General features: G+C 43.4%; 1 pseudogene; it reads right to left on the minus strand.

Annotated features, from left to right (window-relative positions):
* Window positions 1-1,195: 1,195 nt before the first annotated feature.
* Window positions 1,196-9,504, minus strand: LOC126029900 (armadillo repeat-containing X-linked protein 1-like; annotated as a pseudogene).
* Window positions 9,505-10,144: the final 640 nt, after the last annotated feature.

A 10,144-nucleotide genomic window follows, 5' to 3' on the forward strand; every position in this document is an offset into this window, starting at 1 on the left:
TCACTCCTCCAGTGTTCCTGAGTCTCTCCTGGCCATGCTCTGGCAATCTGGCAGCACTGAGGACTAAATCTAGGGCTCCTTTGGCAAAGTCTGCACCCTCGGTCTTCAAAGTGTTCTTTATTGATGTGAGAATGAAGACAAAAAGATGTGTTGCAGAGGACTTGCTTGGTTGCTAAATGAGAATGTAAACAGGACTTTCCAGGCAGGGGAGTGAGTAGATGTGGTCAGCTGTGTAGACACTGGGGAAATCTGGGGCAGGGGTTACAAAAATGCTTTCTGCTCTTCTTAGAAAGGTTTTTCTGTCTGAAATTGGTCAGAAGAGACAGGGAAACAGTACACCACGCTGAGACCCAGAAGGGGTATTAAGGGCAGCATAGTCCCCACATATATCTCCACGACTCATCTCCTGTCCCTGCTATCCAGACTGCTCAGGGCTGCTCTGTACTACAACCTGTTATGAGGGCAAGGGGCCCCAATCCAGGAGGTTCCAAATATTTCCTCAGGGTAGTGTAGCTCACATCATATCAGAGCATGCTTGGTTGCTACCAAGACTACCATTCAAATTTTTACAAAATTGGTAGAGAGCAGAAGTGACATACAAAGGGAGGGCGTTTGCTTGCCTTGCATAAGTCAACTTTAGTTCAGCCCCCAAGAACCACATATGGCACCCCTAGATCCATCAGGAGTGACCCCAAAATGAAGAAAAAAGAATAGAAATAATGTAGTGGGGTTCAGACATTCATACATTCAGCTGAGGCATCCTGCTGGGACCTCTTCTCAGAAAATGCTCCCCACAGTTTGTAGTCCATCCATTTGTCTCCTTCCCTTCTATTTCCCACAGAACTCCTTATTCCCGCTCATCCCCTTCCCCGCCCAGTCTTCCCTTAACCATTCTCCTGATTTAAACTTCGTACACATTCCAGAGGGAACATCCCATTCTCCTGCCTTTATCTTTGTACGCACTCCAGAGAGAACATCCCATCCTACATATGGGGCTAATTAGAGTATTAATTTTCTGCTTTGTCTTGGTTTAGGGCCCAGATGGAAAGAGCATGCACTCAGTCTGTCTTAAGGGTTTGTCAGTGAGGATTTGGTTTTTCCCAGTCGATAGGTTGAAGTCCTATAACAATAAGGATGGAGACAGTGATAGTATCCCAGAAAATCTGATGAAAAACTTTCATAGAATCTACCTACCTCAGTGAGCCTAATCGGAAACACAGAAACTCAATTAGCACCAACTAAACATCCATAGACACTGACTTAGTAACACCATGGAGAGACAGAGCAATCATTTCAAGTGAACCCTTGCTGCTCTCAGTTTTGATGATTTCATTTGCCTTTGAAGTATGAAGCAAATTTGTTTGTGACTGCATGGAGGCAGGCTAGGGTAGTGGGTGAGAGATTATTGGGGACACTGGTGAATAGGGGGTCACACTGATAGTGGGACTGAGGTTTGAACATTTAATGCCTAAAACAACTGTATTAGGAAAAACTTGCTAAATCATGGTGTTATAATACATTTTCTTTTAAAAATTGGATTGGAAAGATAGTTTAGGGGGCAGGGAGTTTGCATATGGTACTGAGTCCAGGAGTGATCCCTGAGCATAAAAACAGAAGTAAACCCTTAAGTACAGTTAAAAGTGGCCCAAATAACACACCACTTTTTAAATTAATGGAAATAAAGATAAAGCATTTTAAAACAGTTTAATTTCAGATTTACAGGAAACTTGAGTTTATCATTTATACAATTAGTTCTGTGGTCTCTGAAGACATATGCCTAAGTAATGCATTCTAACAAGCCCTCAAGCCTCCTACTCTGCACTTATCAGCCTCCTTCCCTAAGACAGTTTAATTCTCTAGAACTCTTTTTTTTTTTTTTTTTGGTTTTTGGGTCACACCCAGCAGTGCTCAGGGATTATTCCTGGCTCCAGGCTCAGAAATTGCTCCTGTCAGGCACGGGGGGACAATATGGGGCACCGGGATTTGAACCAATGACCTCCTGCATGAAAGGCAAACGCCTTACCTCCATGCTATCTTTCCAGCCCCTAGAACTCTTTTTTAAAAACTTTATTGAGGGGCCGGGTGGTGGCGCTAAAGGTAAGGTGCCTGCCTTGCCTGCGCTAGCCTTGGACGGACCATGGTTTGATCCCCCGGTGTCCCATATGGTCCCCCAAGCCAGGAGCAACTTCTGAGCACATAGCCAGGAGTAACCCTGAGCGTTACCGGGTGTGGACCAAAAACCAAAAAAAAAACCAAAAAACTTTATTGATTGATTGATTGTTTTTTGGGCCACATCCAATGGTGCTCAGGGGTTACTCCTGGCTCTGCACTCAGAAATAACCCCTGGCAGACTGGGGTACCATATAGGATATAGAAAATTGAACCCAGATCCATCCTGGATCAGCCTCGTGCAGGGCAAACGCTCTACCACTGTTTTTGTTTTTGTTTTAGTTTTGGGACTACGACTGGTGATGTTTAGGGGACAATATGAGGTGCTGGGAATTAAATTTGGATCAGCTGATGCAAGGCAAGTGCCTACCAGCTGTTCTCTCTCTCTGGTCCTGTATATTCTCTAAAAACTGTCTTCTTCCACTTAGCAATGCTCTGATAGGTGTCTTCTGTATCTTTTACCGATGTGATAGTGCTTTTTGCTTAGCACGGAATACTATAGGTATGCTCTGACCTAACACATAGCCATTCACTCTCAGAAAGACTCCTTGTTCTTTCGGTTTGAGACAATTATGAATAAAGCTGCCTTCAACTCTTGCGTGTTGGTTTTCGTGTGGGTGTGTTTTCAATTCCTTTGGGAAAATACAGAGACCAATTGCTAGATCATATGATAAGAATAAGTTTTGTTTCGTAAGAAATTGCTGAATTCTCTTACAAGGTGGTTGGTTGTATTATTGGTGATCCTCCACCTCTCACCCCTACCCAGAGTTTGATGGCTCCACAAGCTAGCCAGCTGCTGGTGGTGTTTGTTTTGGGAAACCTTGTCAGTCCAGCATAAGGTGACATGGTCCCTCTTTGAATTTATAGTTGTTTACTTTTTATTTTTTTTTTATTTTATTTTTTTTTTTTGGTTTTTGGGCCACACCCGTTTGACGCTCAGGGGTTACTCCTGGCTATGTGCTCAGAAATTGCCCCTGGCTTGGGGGGACCATATGGGACGCCGGGGGATTGAACCGTGGTCCGTTCCTTGGCTAGCGCTTGCAAGGCAGACACCTTACCTCTAGCGCCACCTTCCCGGCCCCAGTTGTTTACTTTTTAAACACATAATGTGAAGTGTCTTTTCAAATGCTTGTTTCCTTCTGTCCTCTTCTATAGCCTCTGAGATCTTTGATTCATTTTCTTTGTTTAATGTATTGAATCACTGTGACTTACCAAGTTACAAAATTATTTATGATTGAGTTTCAAATGTAAAATTGAGTTTTAGTCTCTCTATCAGTGTTCTCAATTTCTTTCCCACCCCTCAGCTTGTCTCCATGCAGGCACTTTTCCTCTTTTTCTTTAAGGTGCGGTATTTTGTAACACTGTTACTGGAAGTGTATTATATCTAGCACTTCACCTCCTTTGAGCACCCCATTCTTTTTTTTTAATTATCTTTATTTAAACACCGTGATTGCAAATATAATTGTAGTTGTATAATTACAGTCATGTAAAGAACATCCCCCTTCACCAGTGCAGGATTCCCACCACCAGTTTCCCAGATCTACCTACTCCCCACCCCACCCACACCTGTACTCGAGACAGGCTTTCTTTTTCCCTCATTCATTCACATTGTTATGATAGTTTTCAGTGTAGCTATTTCTCTAACTGCACTCATCACTCTATGTGGTGAGCTTCATGTCATTAGCTGCACCTACATGGGAGGATGGGGGGAAGTAAGGGTTGGGACTGAGGCAGTAAAATATTAGAAATGAGCTTTGTAGGGCAGTATCAAGGTCCCAATACAAGATGAATATTATGGATATATAGAACATATGCACACAATAATATCAATATGAAAACAAAGAGAAAAAATTTCCACTGACTGTCCCAACATAAACCAGTGCTGGAATAGCCTGCCCTCCTCCCAGAGCGCATTCCCATTAGTGTAGGGAGAGATAGGGGGAAAGCCTGTTGACCCCTATAGAGTCCACCTAGACCGATGCCCAGGGAAAGACTGAAGTCCAGGGGAGAAAAACCCTATACCTGGCAAGAGCTGGTCTCCAGAATCAAGGAGGAAATTGGAAGCCAAATGTCTGCCCGCCCTCCTCCCCATGCACCTCCCCTCTGGAGTACAGAGGGAGGGGGGAACCTGAGGACCACTAAGAGTCCACCTGAACCCACTTCTGGCCATCTGAACTGGCATCCAGGGAAGGCCTGGAGTCAGGGGAAAAAGACAAGGACGACTGGGGGCCTGCCAAGCCTCCCAGCACTCCCCAGGCTAGGGAGAAAGGCTCTGGTATGGGGCCTCCCCAAACCCCATACCTGGCAAGAGCTGGTCTCCAGAATCAAAGTGGAAACCGGAAGCCCTCCTCCCCATCCACCTCCCCCCTGGAGTACAGAGGGAGGGGGGAACCTGAGGACCACTAAGAGTCCACCTGAGCCCACTTCTGGCCATCTGAGCTGGCACCCAGGGAAGGCCTGGAGTCAGGGGAAAAAGACAAGGATGGCTGGGGGCCTGCCAAGCCTCTCAGCACTCCCCAGGCTAGGGAGAAAGTGAGCACCCCATTCTTATTCAAACTGAGCACTTTTGCCCATTTTTAAATAGGGTGGTATTTTTTTTTAAGGATCAATAATGTAACATACTTTGTGTATTTTGGAATCAGATCCTCCATGAAGTATCTGTTTTACAAAAGTTTGTTCAAAGTTTGTGGCCTATCTTTATATTCCCTCACCAGTGTCATCTGCAAAGCATGTTTTGGATTTGATTCAAGTTCAAGTTATCCAATTTTTTTCTTTCATGGGTCATGCTTTTGGGGTTGTTTCTAAAAAGTCATTGCCAGACCTCTCAGATTTGTTTACATTTGTCCTTGGGTACAGACTGTGGTGTCTGGGTGAATGTCTCCTTCGTGCTGACCTTGTCAGACTGAGCCTTCTTGAATGTCTTTAGAGTAAGCTGTCAATGCAGCTTTGTCTTTCCTGCTTTCTGCTGGCAAATCTGGGTGACTGAGAGCTGTGAGTCTCCAACACCCAGTGTTATTATTTACTGGGGATGGCTCTTTACCCAGTGTTGCTAGAAGCACATTTCTGGTGAATCCAGATAGGAACCACCAGGGCCATACCTGGTGGTGCTCAGGGTGACATGTGGCAGGGATCAAACTCAAGGACTCACTCATGTATTGTACCATTTTGAGACATACAATAAGTGTTTTTTAAACAACATTACAAAAATCTTATTTCTTTTTCTGGGGGGGGGGGGTGTCACACTCGGCAGTGCTCGGGGGTTACTCCTGACTCTAAGCTCAGAAATTGCTCCTGGGATCATATGGGATGTCAAGATTTGAACCACCATCCTTCTGCATGCAAAGCAAACACCCTACCTCCATGCTATTTCTCTGGCCCTGGATCTTTTTTTTTTTTTTTTTTTTTTTTTTTTTTGGTTTTTGGGTCACACCCGGCAGTGCTCAGGGGTTACTCCTGGCTCCAGGCTCAAAAATAGCTCCTGGGTCCAGAGAGATAGCACAGCAGTGTTTGCCTTGCAAGCAGCCAATCCAGAACCTAAGGTGGTTGGTTCGAATCCCAGTGTCCCATATGGTCCCCCGTGCCTGCCAGGAGCTATTTCTGAGCAGACAGCCAGGAGTAACCCCTGAACATCGCCAGGTGTGACCCAAAACCAAAAAAAAAAACAAAACCAAAAAATAGCTTCTGTCAGGCTGGGGGACCATATGGGATGCCGGGATTCGAATCAATGACCTTCTGCATGAAAGACAAACGCTTTACCTCCCATGCTATCTCTCCAGTCCCCGGATCTTATTTCTTTTTTTTTTTTTTTTTTGGTTTTTGGTTTTTGGTTTTTGGGCCACACCCAGCGGTGCTCAGGGGTTACTCCTGGCTGTCTGCTCAGAAATAGCTCCTGGCAGGCACGGAGGACCATATGGGACACCGGGATTCGAACCAACCACTTTTGGTCCTGGATCGGCTGCTTGCAAGGCAAACGCCGCTGTGCTATCTCTCCAGACCCTGGATCTTATTTTTTAATCTGTTCAGACAAACTGTCTTTTCGTAGGAATATTTAAGCTACTCACATTTAAATTAATTTTTGACACAATTGAACTAATATTATTTATGTTGTTAGTTGCTTTTTAGTCATTGAATAGTTTGGGTGTTTGAGATCACCCCCAGGTTCCAGCTGTGTTTGGGGAATTAAACCACAGTACGTAAAGCATGTACTCTAAACCTTTGTGCTCTTTCCCTGGCCCTATATTTTAAATTTTTGGGGGGAGTTGGTTTTTGGGTCACACCTGATGGCACTCAGAGGTTACTCTTGGCTCTGCACTCAGAAATCACTCCTGGTAGGCTTTGGGGACCATATAGGATGCTGGGATTCGAACAACTTCTGTACTGGATTGGCTGGCTGCATGCAAGGCAAATGCCCTACCGCTGTGTTATCTCTCCAGCCTCGATATAGTTTGGATTTTTAAAATGTGCTTTTTTTGGTCCTCTTTGATCTAAATCAGGGGTCTCAAACTCAATTTACCTGGGGGCCGCAGGAGGCAAAGTCGGGGTGATCCTTGAGTGCAAAGTCAGTAGTAAGCCTTGAACATTGGGGAGTGTGACCCAAACAACTAAAACAAAACAAAACGAAACAAAAAAGAATTCCTCTAGGGCAGGGGGCCATAAAATGTTGTACAGAGGACCGCAAACGGCCCGCGGGCCGCAAGTTTGAGACCCCTGATCTAAATTGAGCATATATTCTTTTTTTCTCCAACCATAACAATCATATTTATTAAAAATATGTTTTAGAAACCATATTAGGTAAGCACTGCCAGGTGTGGGACCAAAGAAAATATATTTCAATGATTTTGTAACACATCTCTACAGCCTAATCCAAATCCACCTTTAAATAGCACTCACTTTATTGCGTTACATTTTGGATTTGGATTTGGATACACTGAGTATAAATCTGATCTCAGGAAGCATTACCAGCTCCTGCCTGCCATCCTCAATAACTTTTCTGTCATTCACTTGTCTATGTTTTCATTTACCAGTATTATTTACATGTTTAACAGTTATCTAGAAATTCTGTTGAGACAGAACATTTTTTTAACATTTAAAAGACAAATTTATTGATGAAACACAAATTTTAGATGAATATATGTAAAACACTACAGACATATATCATATTCAAAATGAGTTCTGGGGCCGGGCGGTGGCGCTAAAGGTAAGGTGCCTGCCTTGCCTGCGCTAGCTTTGGACGGACCGCGGTTCGATCCCCCGGTGTCCCATATGGTCCCCCAAGCCAGGAGCAACTTCTGAGCGCATAGCCAGGAGTAACCCCTGAGCGTTACCGGGTGTGGCCCAAAAACCAAAAAAAAAAAAACAAAAAAAAAAAACCAAAAACAAAATGAGTTCTATCAATTTTGGTAGAGAAAAGAATAGGCACATCTCAATCTGGGTTACATAGTAGTATTAATAAATGACTTCATTGTATAAACTAGTATTCTTTTGGCATCCTTCAAACAATTTACTTTAGAACAAACGTAACAATTAGCGTCATTATTGATGGCCTGATACCTATTTTTATGAAATAGCAGCTAAAGTTATTTCTGCCATACAAGCACTGTGAGTAACAACAACAAAAACAACAACAACAATTCAAATGCATCATTCCCAAGTGCAAACTAAAAAGTGACCATAATATTGTTTGGAACATGGGCCAGAGAGATAGCATGGAGGTAGGGCATTTGCCTTGCATGAAGAAGGACAGTGGTTCGAATCCTGGTATCCCATGTAGTCCCCTAAGCCTGCTGGGGGCGATTTCTGAGTGTAGAGCCAGTAGGAACCCCTGAGCGCTGCCAGGTGTGACCCAAAAACAAAAAACCAAAAATAAATAAATAAATAAGGGAACTTCTACTGAACTCTTTTCTAGATAGAGTCCTTCACTTTTTTTTTTTTTTTTTTTTGGTTTTTGAGTTACACCCGGTAGCCCTCAGGGCTTCCTCCTGGCTCTATGCTTAGAAATCGCTGGGGCAGGCTTGGGGGACCATATGGGATGCCAGGATTAGAACCACCAACCTTCTGCATACAAGGCAAATGCCTTACCTCCATGCTATCTCTCCTGCCCCGAGTCCTTCACTTTTTATGTTATCATATTCTCAAATAAGGTGAGAATATTAAGAATAATATCCTTGTCCCATTCTTTATTAAAGAGGGAAATCAATTCAGATGGTACTTTACAAGCAATCAGCTCTCTTGTCAAGGCTGGGTTTTCAGTAAAGTTTATCATTAGTTTCACAGTCTGAATCTTGCTGAAGTAATTTTCCAGAAATAACAAAGCAAAAAAATCTGGAAAAGAATAGGAAAGCAAATGTTGGTAATGATTGATCACAGTCATGTTGGTTAACAGTCTTAGTCCAGCCATCTGTACAGTTGAGTTCATAGGACAGATCATAGTATCATCACACACTGGACTGATTAATATCTTAATATTGTCATGGTTTTTAATATTCACACTCGTTATTTAAGGCATTGTATGCCTCTTCCCTAGTAATTGGGTCTCTTGTTTTTATCTTTTTTGCAATAATTGGTAGGATTCCCCCCCCCCAATTTACAAATAGAATTTTGGTTAAATGAATATGCTGCATTATTGCCCAAAGTGACCAAAGATACTTCTTGAATAAATGGATCATTCATTCTTTCTAGGATGTTAAGAGCCCTTTGAAGGTCAGTAGCATCCAGTATATCATCAATTTTATAGGGAAAGTTGAATTTACCCCTGCAAACAGTCCATAATGTAGCCAGAGTCTTTGTGCTCTTACTTTTAGCCTTTCTCTTAGGTTTTCCACTTGACTTATTCCAAGACCTAGTCATTCTCTTGGTAGGGTTTCAGCTTCCATTTCTGCCTCCTGGGAAGGGTAAACTTTGTGCAAGTGTTCTGGTCCAAGAGATGTTACCCAGCCTGATCTCTCTACCAACCTTTGCACTTGTCTGTCTGTTCTTTTAGAGTGCAGAAAAGGGCCTTGGCCTTGGCCTCTCGGCCACCTCCACTCTGGGTTTTCAAGTTGGCTTCCATCTTTACATCTGAACTACTCTCAAGTTGCACACCCACCTCAATCTTGACCTTTGAGTCACGCTGAAGTCTAGCTCCAGCTCCAACCCTGCATTAGGTACTTTCCCACTCTCAACTCCAGTCTCTGAAATATTACTAGTAGACTCTTCTTCACATTCTTCTTCTTCATCATCACTCCAGATTTTCTCACTCTCATTCCTTCCCCAAGTCAGTCTATATATACAGTAGCAGGCACCAGCCCCTATCACCACACCAGCAGCCACACAGCCAGTTTCCCTTTTACTATTCATGCTGGGGCAAATTTCGGAACCCCAACTGAATGGTTTGCCTTGAGTGGTATGAATGCAGTCTTCAGCTACAATTGTCAGGCTCTGCTGCTGCTTCAGTTCAGCACAACCTCATTTGCCTTTTCAGAGGTCCTGAGTGAAGGGGCACTTTCATTGATGAAGTAGTTTCTTCCTTCTCTTTTTAGTCTTGAAGTGTACTTTGTCTTGTTTCTGGTCATCAAAGGAGTTTCACCTTTTGATTTCTCACCCAACCCTCATTTTTAAGAACTCCGTTGACCTTAAACATCTTTCTGCAGAACCTCCACCTGCAATCCGCTATTTTTTTTTTTTTTTTTTTTTTTTTTTAGTTTTTGGGCCACACCAGCGTTGCTCAGGGGTTACTCCTGGCTGTCTGCTCAGAAATAGCTCCTGGCAGGCATGGGGGACCATATGGGACACCGGGATTCGAACCAACCACCTTTGGTCCTGGATCGGCTGCTTGCAAGGCAAACGCCGCTGTGCTATCTCTCTGGGCCCGCAATCCGCTATTTTTGAGACAGAACATTTTATATATATTTTTTATTTAAACACCTTGATTACATACATGATTGTGTTTGGGTTTCAGTCATGTAAAGAACACCACCCATCACCAGTGCAGCATTCC

Source organism: Suncus etruscus, chromosome 15 (assembly GCF_024139225.1).
Source record: "Suncus etruscus isolate mSunEtr1 chromosome 15, mSunEtr1.pri.cur, whole genome shotgun sequence".
In the NCBI taxonomy this organism is placed as follows: Eukaryota; Metazoa; Chordata; class Mammalia; order Eulipotyphla; family Soricidae; genus Suncus; species Suncus etruscus.